Genomic DNA, 10,308 nt, shown 5'->3' on the forward strand with positions numbered 1-10,308 from the left:
TAGACTCCTTCTGTCGCCCCAAATGTCTCTTTAACTGAAAAAGATCTAACATCATCTAATGATCTCTCTCTGGAAATGTAAAGTCATGGTTTAAAGATATTTTTTTGGATATTTAAAAAAAAAAACTCTTAACTTCAAGAGATATTTTAAAGTATACATTGGAGAGATCTAGAAATAAGAACATTGGAGAGTCAGGTGTAACAAAACAGCCCTATTACTGGGAATCTTGCAACGGTGTCCAAAGTCAGGCCTAAGTGGCTGGGGTCCTGCCCTGTTTGGGAAGTACCTCCATTTTTAGTCAGATGCTGTTAGATATTTTTGTAAAACAGCTTGGGCTTGTTATCCAGGTTCTTCTAAGTTCATCAGTGACCCACACAGGTGGTGTACGCATGGGGAATGGGAATGGACTTTTTCCTGGTAATATGATTTACTGTTTTTATGACTTCTTATCCTAACGTACTGCTAATCTGAAGCTGCCTTTGGGGATATACATATGTGCCTTCATACTTGCTCTTTATGGCAGTCTTTTAAAAAAATCCCAGTAATGCTGATAACATTAAAGCAAATGTAGGTCTAGAAGTAGAGAAGTATCAGGATCTTATGTATGTGTGAAGGGAAAAAATCTTAATGGGTGAATCTCTATTCTGAAAACCTATCTTGCTGGAAGATTAAAAGATTTCCATTTAAGCAAGGACAATGCAGACAAATTCTAAACAAGTGGATGAAACCTGTGTGTCAACCTAATTTGGCATGCATCTCAGTCAGTGTGTCCTGACTATTCAGAGGTAGTCATTGTGTCCTTCATTCTCTTTGCTCGCTGTCTCTAACACCACTCTCTTAATTAGGCCATTGAACACTTTATCACTTTGTTGACTCATCCCTCAGACGAACACCAAAGTCTGGGTTTATATGCCTCCATCAGAAAAAAATACATTCTTCTGCTTTTTCATATAGTTTTTTCAAATGGAGAGAAAGATGGAGAAATAAATAATTGGAGGAGCGCGGATGCCGATATCAAGGATTCAGAATAAATAAAAACATTCTTACAAAGGTAAAGGCTATGGTTATACTGTGAGATTTCTAACCTTAGCAAACACAGCATAAATACTTTTAAAAATGTTTTAAGAGTTGAATTATAGCAAACTAACATCTAGACTCAAAAGATAATCTTGCGTTATATGAAGGTATTTATTAACAGTCTGGCTCTTTATAATATTGTGGCCATGATCCTTTCATAATGCTACATATGTGACTGAACAACAAAAATTGGTTCTTTACTAGTCAGGTTTTATCTCATTTTTGGTATACCTGTGAATATTTCATGCATTTGGTTTCATCTACCTTTACAGTAAATCTCCTAAGATAAGATCTAAGAGTGCAACCAACAATTTAAGGAAGTCACATAGCTACTAAACAGAGTCATTCTAGCTTACTATACTCTCAAAATGACTACAAATGTTCTCTCTATGCCATACAAGTTTGGTAAGAAGCATTTCTCAATATAAAAAGCCAATATACAACCAGATAGGCTATGAATACAGCTCTGCTGAAGTCTAAAGCTGGAACAGATTATAAAATTGCATACCAAGCTTAAGCATCTCATGGGGCACTTTCTATATGAAAATGAAAGGAGTATGTCACAGCTGCAACCCTACAAAGATGCAGGCATCCAACTAAACTGAGAGGCCAGGCAGAAGTAATCAATAAAAGAGCTGAGAGGCCCACAGTAACTCCAGAAGAGCTGCAAAGAATGACAGAAAGCCAATCTTAAAAGAAAGCTTAAGACCTGTTTGCAGTTTCCCACAAGCCATGCAGGGGACACAGCAAACATGTGGACAAAAAGTTTAACTCTGTCTTGTAAATGTAAAAGGCTGTGGGCAGAAAAACTGCAGTATATGATTTGACCCTTAACGTATCTTGCCTTTATGAAAAAAAAAAAAAAAAAGGCATCATTTAATGATACAGAATGCAGACTTAGGTAAGAAGTCACCACTACACATCACCCTAGACATGGCATCCTGGCCATGAATCAATGTGGTAGCAGCATTATGCTGCAGGGGTTCATTTCTACAGCAAAGACATGGAGGTTGTATAATTTATAAGAATGAGGCTTGGGGTCAAATACAGAAAAAAATCTGTTGAAAAATCAATTTAATTTCTGCCAAAGTCTTAGAAATTGAATCTCCAACATGCATTAGTTTCCACAAAGTGCTTTTATTTTGATTATCCCTCTGGAAGGTGTCCTCAGTTTAAAGGGAAAGGATAATTAACAACAACAAAGTAACAATAAGTCTATAAGTTATGAATAGACATCTAAGAACAAGAAGTTATGTCACTCAAGGATATGGAAGCTAAAGGACTGGATTAGAGGGAAAAACATCTAAATCTTCTACTAAATCTTCATAAACAGAAATTTCACCCAGCTCTAACCAGAGCAGCAGTCAAAGCATATTAACGCATTAGAGTGTCCCAGTCAAAGCCCACAACTAAATCCAACAGAGAATCAGTGAAAAGACTTAAAAGATGAGCAACTTTCCACCTGCTCTGATTGAACTTCAGCCATTTATTTTAAAAAATCTAAAAATTTTATTGCAGAGCTGGTAGAGATTTACTAATAAAGACTTGCAGCTGACTTTGTTGTATAATGTTCTATTAAGTGTTAACTGAGGTATGATAAATAAATATTCATGCCACACTTTTCAGATTTCTAAGTACAATAAAGGACAAAACCATGTGTACCTTTCCTTCCATTCCACATTCCTGACTAATTTTGTAAAAACAATTAAAATCCCATAATATGGTGCACTAAATTGTATGGCTGTAACTTAAAACGGCTTTGACAAATAGTGTTTAGAATCACTCTAAACTAACTTCAGTCTTCATGAAATCCTGATCATAAAGTATTTCAGCAGTTTTTCAGTGTATATTTATGTCTTAAGTTTTTGTTTTTCTCCTAAAGCATATAGGAGCAGATCTTGTAGAAATTCAAAAGCCTATCCTGCTAACAAAGACTCCATTTGAAGCTTTGTTTCTCTCTTTGAGAAACGAGCAGCTGACAGCTTGAGGAGAAGCACAATTAAGTGAGAAAGAGGCACGTCTAAAACCAGCACTTTCATGACACACTTTAAAAGCTTAAAAAAAAACTTTAAACTCTGCTCAAACATTGTCAAAACAAGGTAGATGTTGTACAGAATAAAGCAAAGCTGAGTGCAAAAATAAAAAAGTAAAAAACAAAATAAAAGTATATTTATCATTGGTTGTTAAGGCAGATATTAGCAAATAATATTTTTAATGTTCTGGGGCATAGTATAAGTGATAAAATACTGGCCATTTGCGTGATTTAAGAAAGAAAAAAAATAATTTCTGAAATTTATTCTAGATTGTATGGTTTTCGTAATTTCCCTGCTTTCTCTATAATTGAGTGTCTTGTCTAAAATGTTCTATTTGGTGAATTGTTCTTGTGTAAAAGTCGGAAAAAAGCTAAATTCTACTCTATCTATCTATCTATCTATCATCTATCTATCTATCTATCTATCTATCTATCTATCTATCTATCTATCTATCTATCTATCTATAATAGATAGACAGAATATAGCTAAGTTGATTTTTTTCTTTTAAGTTTACTTTTATTTTGGCATACTTTGTTGCCATATACAGTACAACTTTGTACATAGTATATTTGGCCTTGGGTTCATTTTTGCAAGCAGATAGGACAACACGAACATTTCCTTTCATTGTATCATCTTGACAATCGTTTTTGTCTCATTGCCTACTAATAATAATGCTCATTTTGTAGTTTTTTTATTTTCTCATTAAATGTACTCTGATGTATTAAGTTATTTTAACCTTTAAAATCCTTTTTCTCCCAGTGCAGTGGGAGTAAACAAAAAATTATGATATGTACTTACTTAACTATTTTTGTCTTTGTTTCAGGCTAAATTGTTAGACGTTTCAGTACAAACTGACAGAAGAGGCTAAGGGGTGTTTGGAACTTCATATACACAATATACCTGGGTGAGTACCTCATAGGATACACAATATAAAATAGCCACCTCTTTTCTTTTCTTTTTTTGTGCTTAGTGGCATATGTAAAATCCTGCGTCATAGAAATGGCACAGGATTTTATGGAAAGTTAAAGAGAAAAAGTGTCTATGAAGTGAATGAGAAGAAAAGAAAGGCCTCAGAAGAGGCAGATATATCCAATAATGCTTTGCGTGGAGAGCTCGCCTCGCAAAGTATTATGGGATTTGCTGTCACAGTGGCCTGCTGTCGCCATAGGCTGCTGCTACCCGACAGTGGCGACTAATAAACAAAATGGTGCAGGTACCGCACAGTCGAGGAGAAGTTAGGTGACCAATGGAGCAAAAAAGCAGTTATCATCTGTCCGAATGGTCAGTTTACTGAGTTCACTATCAAGTGATAGTCCCCACTCTACAGTATGTGGTGATTGAGTGATTTAGTGGTTAGAGCGGCCGTTTGGACACATTAAGCTTGTATGAGCTATGAGAACAGCAACTTTTAAACAGAGCGTGCACGAGGAGAAATGGGCTCCTGGATGCTCTCCCAAATGTTTAATTGGCTTTCCATCTCGGGAGCAGGTACAGGGTTGTGCATGTGCATTTTTTTTTAAAGTGGAGAAGGCAGGTCTTTTAAAATGTTCACTATACTATAAATGTAAATAACAGATTTTAAATCCTCCACTATACTGTACCTTTAATGTCTGGTCAAGGAGGAGACAAATTCAGAATGGACATCAAGCATCTAAGCATCTAAATCCCCTCCAGTTTTAACACCATCAAAGTGCTTCTTCCTTCTGGTATTTTCTCTGCTTGTGCTCAGCTTCATTTTAGACTTTTATGTACACTAAAGCGATTGAACATGCTAATTTTTTCTTTATTCATAGTAATACTCTGACAGTGGGGAAGACGGCATAAAAATCTACAGAAAAAAAATGGCTGATTTTTTTGAACCACAAAAATTTTATCTTTTTTCTAAGAGTAACTTATTTTTATTGGGTCGTTAGTTTGCACAGAAAAAAAAACTGTATATGGTCCACTTGCATGAAATCTTTCTAACAGGACAATTGTTAATTGTTCACCACCAGAACGAAATTTTTAAGACTAAAGGTGACCTTTAGACAGTAGAGGTCTGCTTTAGTCTTGTACCCCGTTGCGCTACTTGTGACATACTGAATCCATGGAGTACTGCTAATCCAAAATCATGAATGTATGAATGATGTGAGACACTGAAAAAGTTGTTTTTCTGGGTCTAAACAAAGACCATCTGCATTCAGTATTTGGTGGCACCATCTGTCCCTAAGCACACCAACAGATAAACCAAATCGGGCAGACATGCAGTCGGTGAAACACAGTCACATCATTCCACACACACAAGCTGAGATTGTTAATTATGTCAGGCCAGCGGATGCCTGGTTTTCCCTCTTCTCCTGCCATGTTCACCTCCATGTCCTCTCCTTACCCTCTGCATCTCTATTTAAAGAGACCAACACACACACACCCACACACACATTCTCTTTTTCTGTCTTAGATTGGCCTTTTTTTTTACTTTAAGGCTGTCTTTCCCTCTGAAAAATTTACAGCTTCCATCCAGTGATGGCTTCACTGAAATTAGCTCAGTTCATGCTTCTCTACTCGAATGCACTCTTGTCCTTCTGTCTAGTGGGCTGTGCTTATAAGTAATGAAGAGTTTATGGTGTTTTCCCCGGGCTTTCTCAGGTTCATTTTATCGATGAGCTCATTTGACGTAAATACAGGTGCCTATTTTAAGGCCTCATATTTGTTGTGCCCTTAATGACCTAAACGCTAGTAGCCAAACACCTGATGATTGATGTTGTGGCGCAGTGGACTTCAATAATGGCTTTTTCAGTTGCCAGACAAATAATGACTTTGGTTCATTTCTTTTACATTTTCAGTTTGTGCCTCATGGCTGTACATTAAAGTAAAAATTTCAGCGGGAAAAAAAACAAAAACAAAAGTTGTTTTTTAGTAAATGAATACTAAAGCAATGTAATGGTGATAAAAACAATATTATTAGCCATGTTATTGATTTTCTTTGGCTGTTCCCCTACAGTTTGTTACAGTCAATTCAACTCAGGAAGCATGTTACTGCATGTAAGATGTTGTAAAGAGCCCCAGATTTTAAGATATATGCTTTAAGCTGTTTTATGTCTTAAAGAGTCTTATTTGAAGAAAAACATTTTTTTTTTGTCTTGTTTATCATGTTAAGTGGAAGTGTTTGAATTCAAACAGATTGCTCTCATGCATCAGTTAAGCCTCCACCGTGCTTAAGTCCTTCATCTGGCAGCATTTTGGGAACTCAGCACAAAAAAGAAAAGTAATGTTGGCAGAGTATAAGAAAAAAAGGTTTTGTTTTTAAGCCTTATAAGATTAGCACAACTGGAAAATGCTTGCTGCTAACAGTGCCAGAGTTGTCATCTGTTCTGTTGCTCCCTTTTAAACAAGCGTTAACCGCCTTTTATTTTCTACTTTAAAAAAAAAAAAAGTTTTCAACAATTTCCAAAACTGAACTAAATTATTCAGAATTAAACTGATATTTATTTTGATATTTGTAAAACATTAGATAGCTTCTTAAGAGCTTTTTGTCATTGGGCCAAATTAAAGTTATATGGGCTTACAAACCACAATATTAAGATGGACTCAAACCTCACTTTTTGATTACTGATTCTTTAAAACAAAGATTTTTTTTTTTACCAAACTTGTTGCTAAAATCTGGTTGCCTTTATCGATCGAATACTCTGTTCTATCTCATCTGGTGTGCTTGATGCATTTGATGTCTCTTTTGTCCTTGTGTTAATACATGCCTCACAATAAACCTTCTCTCAGGTCAAGATTTATCCTAATAGTTTATTGGTTCACCTTTAAATATCTTATTATATACATGACATTAAAAGGTGAACCATACAAATATTTTACATCATGACCTTGGACACAATTTACAAAGTTCCTTCTTTTTTTTAAAGAAACTCTTTGGCAATGTTTCGATCTTTTACTTTAGTCAAACAGTTCTCCTGTGTATACTATAGGAGAAATAAAAAATAAATAAATAAATAAGGGGACATTTTCACAAAAGTCCCTTCAGACACATTCCTCAATACAATTTGTCTACTTTTCTTTCTCTGAAACAATGCAGTTATGTCTCTGGGGATGAGACAGAGTTTCACGGATAGAGGGATTGGAAGAGCCGATATACTATCCGGAGGCAAGCAGGCAGGCAGGCCGGCTGGAAGACAAACAAAGCTGCTTAAGTCCACTGAGGCGCAGAACATAAACTTACAGAAGAACAACTGAAACCATCTAAGCCAAAAAAGGATATTCAGAACAAGCATCTGGCATAAGATGAAGAAACCAAGAACTTTTGGATGCTGTGTCACAAATATATGATTGATAAACATTCACCTCTTTCTTTTTACATTTTCAAATACTTGTTAAAAGGGGGGCAGCTTTCTTTTGTTTAAATTAGTTAAACTACGAGTAGAGTAGAAGTCCAATAACAGATAGATCAGGCATCTCAAACTGGTTCCAGAAAGGGCCGTTTGGCTGCAGATTGCAGGCTGAGTCATCTCATCAAGTAAGTCCAATCTTAACATGATTACTTGATGAGATGAATGGAGTCTGGTGTGCTATTGCTTGGTTGGAAAGAAAACCTGCAGCCACACGGCCCTTTCTGGTACCAGTTTAAAACCCCTTGAGATAGATAGATAGATCCAGTTGTCTTTGGGCCAGGATTGTGTCTCACAGAGTTTGCTGGTTGTAGGGACAGTAGTTGTAGGTGCATTTTAACATGTAAAAAAATCAATTGGACGATGCCCTTGTGTTGAAAGGTTCAGGAAGAGTTCTAAGAAGAGAGTGAAACATCACCATTCTGTATTACTGGCTGTACTCCATTTGTCTTCCAGTGGGAAAATTGGGGCTCAAGGTAGAAACAGGTCATACAGATCTTATCACTGAAAGAGAAAGTTGCCACTGCCATCATGTGTCTAAATATGGGGCTCTGATGCCTCCTTGCCACTCTTCAACGCTTCATGTTTTGAACGCTGTTCTTCAGTATTTTGAGGGGGTCAAGAAAGACCTTCCTCCTTGTTTTTGATAAACCACTTCTACCAAACAATCTACCGGAGCTTCTTGATGTTGTCCAGAGGAGCTGATCTTAAATGGAAACTGCTCCTGCCTGGCTGGGTGTCCCTCCCAGGCACCCCCGCCTCCTACAGCTTACTGTCCAACATCCACATTTGTGTTTGTCTTTTTTGTGTGAATGTCTCTGAGGGGCAATATAATAAAGTTAGGAGGGGCAAGTGTATTTAAATAGCCCATTTTAGGACAACACAAACTGTTGCACATGAAAAAGAAACAAACCTACAGATAAACGTACATTGCAGTGGCATAAGGGTTTAATCAACTAATTAATGAACATTAATATTTAGCTAATAAAATAAGTAATTATAATGATATGAATATTGAAAATATATTGGACTAAAATGATTGAAAATATTACTACAAGCTTTAATCATGTTTAAATATCATAGTCAAAGACCGCTCAACGCAAGTTTTTAATCTTGATTTAAAGCAAATTCTGGTTTCAGAACAGTTTTTTGGAAGTTTGTTTCAGATTAGTAGAGTGTTAGAACTAAAAGCTGATTTGTCACCTTTAGTTCTGGTTCTACGAAGCAGAACTAAAGGTTGGGCCAGGTGACCTGAGAGGTCTAGGCGGCTATTACTGTACAGACCACAAGTATGTAACGTATTTTGGTCCTAAACCATTCCGTGACTTATATTGAGAACTATTTTTTCTCCTCAGATAATACTTACCCTAATTTATCTTTAACTGTCTAGCTAGAGCTGCAGTATGTTTTTTTAGTGGAAAAAAAGCAAAAAAGTTTTGAGTTCATGACTTCTAAAATGTTGAATTGATTGTAGAGATCAAAACTAGATTAGCAGTGATAGAATCACAGACATTTCAGATGAGTTGCTTGATTTCTGTCTTTCCTTTCTGCACTTCATCTCATGCTGATGTGCGATGAGACACGGTGTCCTTTGTGCATCTGGCTGTGATAACTATGGCCCTTTATCGACTCTAAATACACACATATATATTCTCTCCAAGGGAGAGCGAGAAAAAGGGCACATCTCTCTACTTAATTAGTCTCTTGCCTCCAGGTATAGCCAAGCTTTTATTTTCCTACGTCTCCCTTTAGCCCCTGCTTTCCTTAGCTTGAAGACAGAGGTTAGACCACCGTGTTTACGTCCCATTTTTTTTCAGCCACAGTCTTGCTCAACAAACACATTTACAGAGCAATGCTCATGTGCATCCAACGTCTTTGATCCGAAAGGACCCAAATCAATTTGTTTTGTCGGAGCAGTGAAGATACAGGTTTAATTACCTCTACACTGTGACCCGAGGGATCGGACATATTTAGCTGTGTAAATCTCTCAGATAAAATAAATGTGAGGTAGTGAATTACACCCAGGGACAAACACACTGCTTTAAAAGAAATTACCTCTGTCTTATTGCTCTCTCCCCTGAAAGCTGCTGATTTACTTAAGAATTAGCAGTTTGACTTTTGCTAACGCCATCTGGATGAACAAAAATGATGTAATTGGGCGTATTGGATATATTATACTTATTATAGGCTATAAACTGAAGGGTGATGCAAAAAATACAATGGAAAACACTGCAGTGTTGATGAAACCATATTCTTCTTTTCAGAGAGATTTGCTCTTTTTTCCCCCTTTGCTTTAACCTTAACAAAAAGGATTCTTATATATAATTAATATTTTATATAATTTACCTTTAAACATTTTGATCCAACCTTAAATCTTTGTAAATGATCCAAGAGTAAAGACAGTGATGAGAAAGAAAAGGCTTGATAGATAAGATTATGATTGCATTACAGTTATTTATAAAAGTAGAGCAGCATTTAACTTGTAATCCACGACTTTCAATTCCTCTTAAGATAACAATACGATATAACACATAATACTTTTTCTAATAAAAATCATCTTTGTCTATTCAAACTCAGAAATACAAAAGAGACTTTAGATGTGTGCCTATTCGTGACTCTTTGAAGAATTTCAGAAATGGCTAAGAGAAAAAAGTTAGTAGCCTTGATTTTTTTATTTAGTCATTTAAACAATAAAAGTCCTTTAAAAGCTCATCTAAACTGGTTCTGAATAAAATAACTAGTTAGCAACATTGAACCAATTAGCAGAATTGTTCCTAGTTAATATTGTTACTTTCTTTATTTAGTAAATTAAAAACAAAACAGTAGTC

General features: G+C 35.9%; 1 protein-coding gene across 1 annotated transcript in view; it reads left to right on the top strand.

The window, feature by feature from the left end:
- Window positions 1-3,925: 3,925 nt before the first annotated feature.
- Window positions 3,926-10,308, top strand: part of LOC107097986 (5-hydroxytryptamine receptor 2A-like) — a 120,900-nt gene continuing 114,517 nt past the window's right edge. The window contains exon 1 of the mRNA XM_015395403.1: window positions 3,926-4,014. The gene's annotated coding sequence lies outside the window, so the exon portion shown is untranslated. The remainder of the gene's footprint in view (window positions 4,015-10,308) is intronic.

This window comes from Cyprinodon variegatus, unplaced genomic scaffold (genome assembly GCF_000732505.1).
Source record: "Cyprinodon variegatus isolate N-32 unplaced genomic scaffold, C_variegatus-1.0 Scaffold739, whole genome shotgun sequence".
Classification (NCBI taxonomy): domain Eukaryota; kingdom Metazoa; phylum Chordata; class Actinopteri; order Cyprinodontiformes; family Cyprinodontidae; genus Cyprinodon; species Cyprinodon variegatus.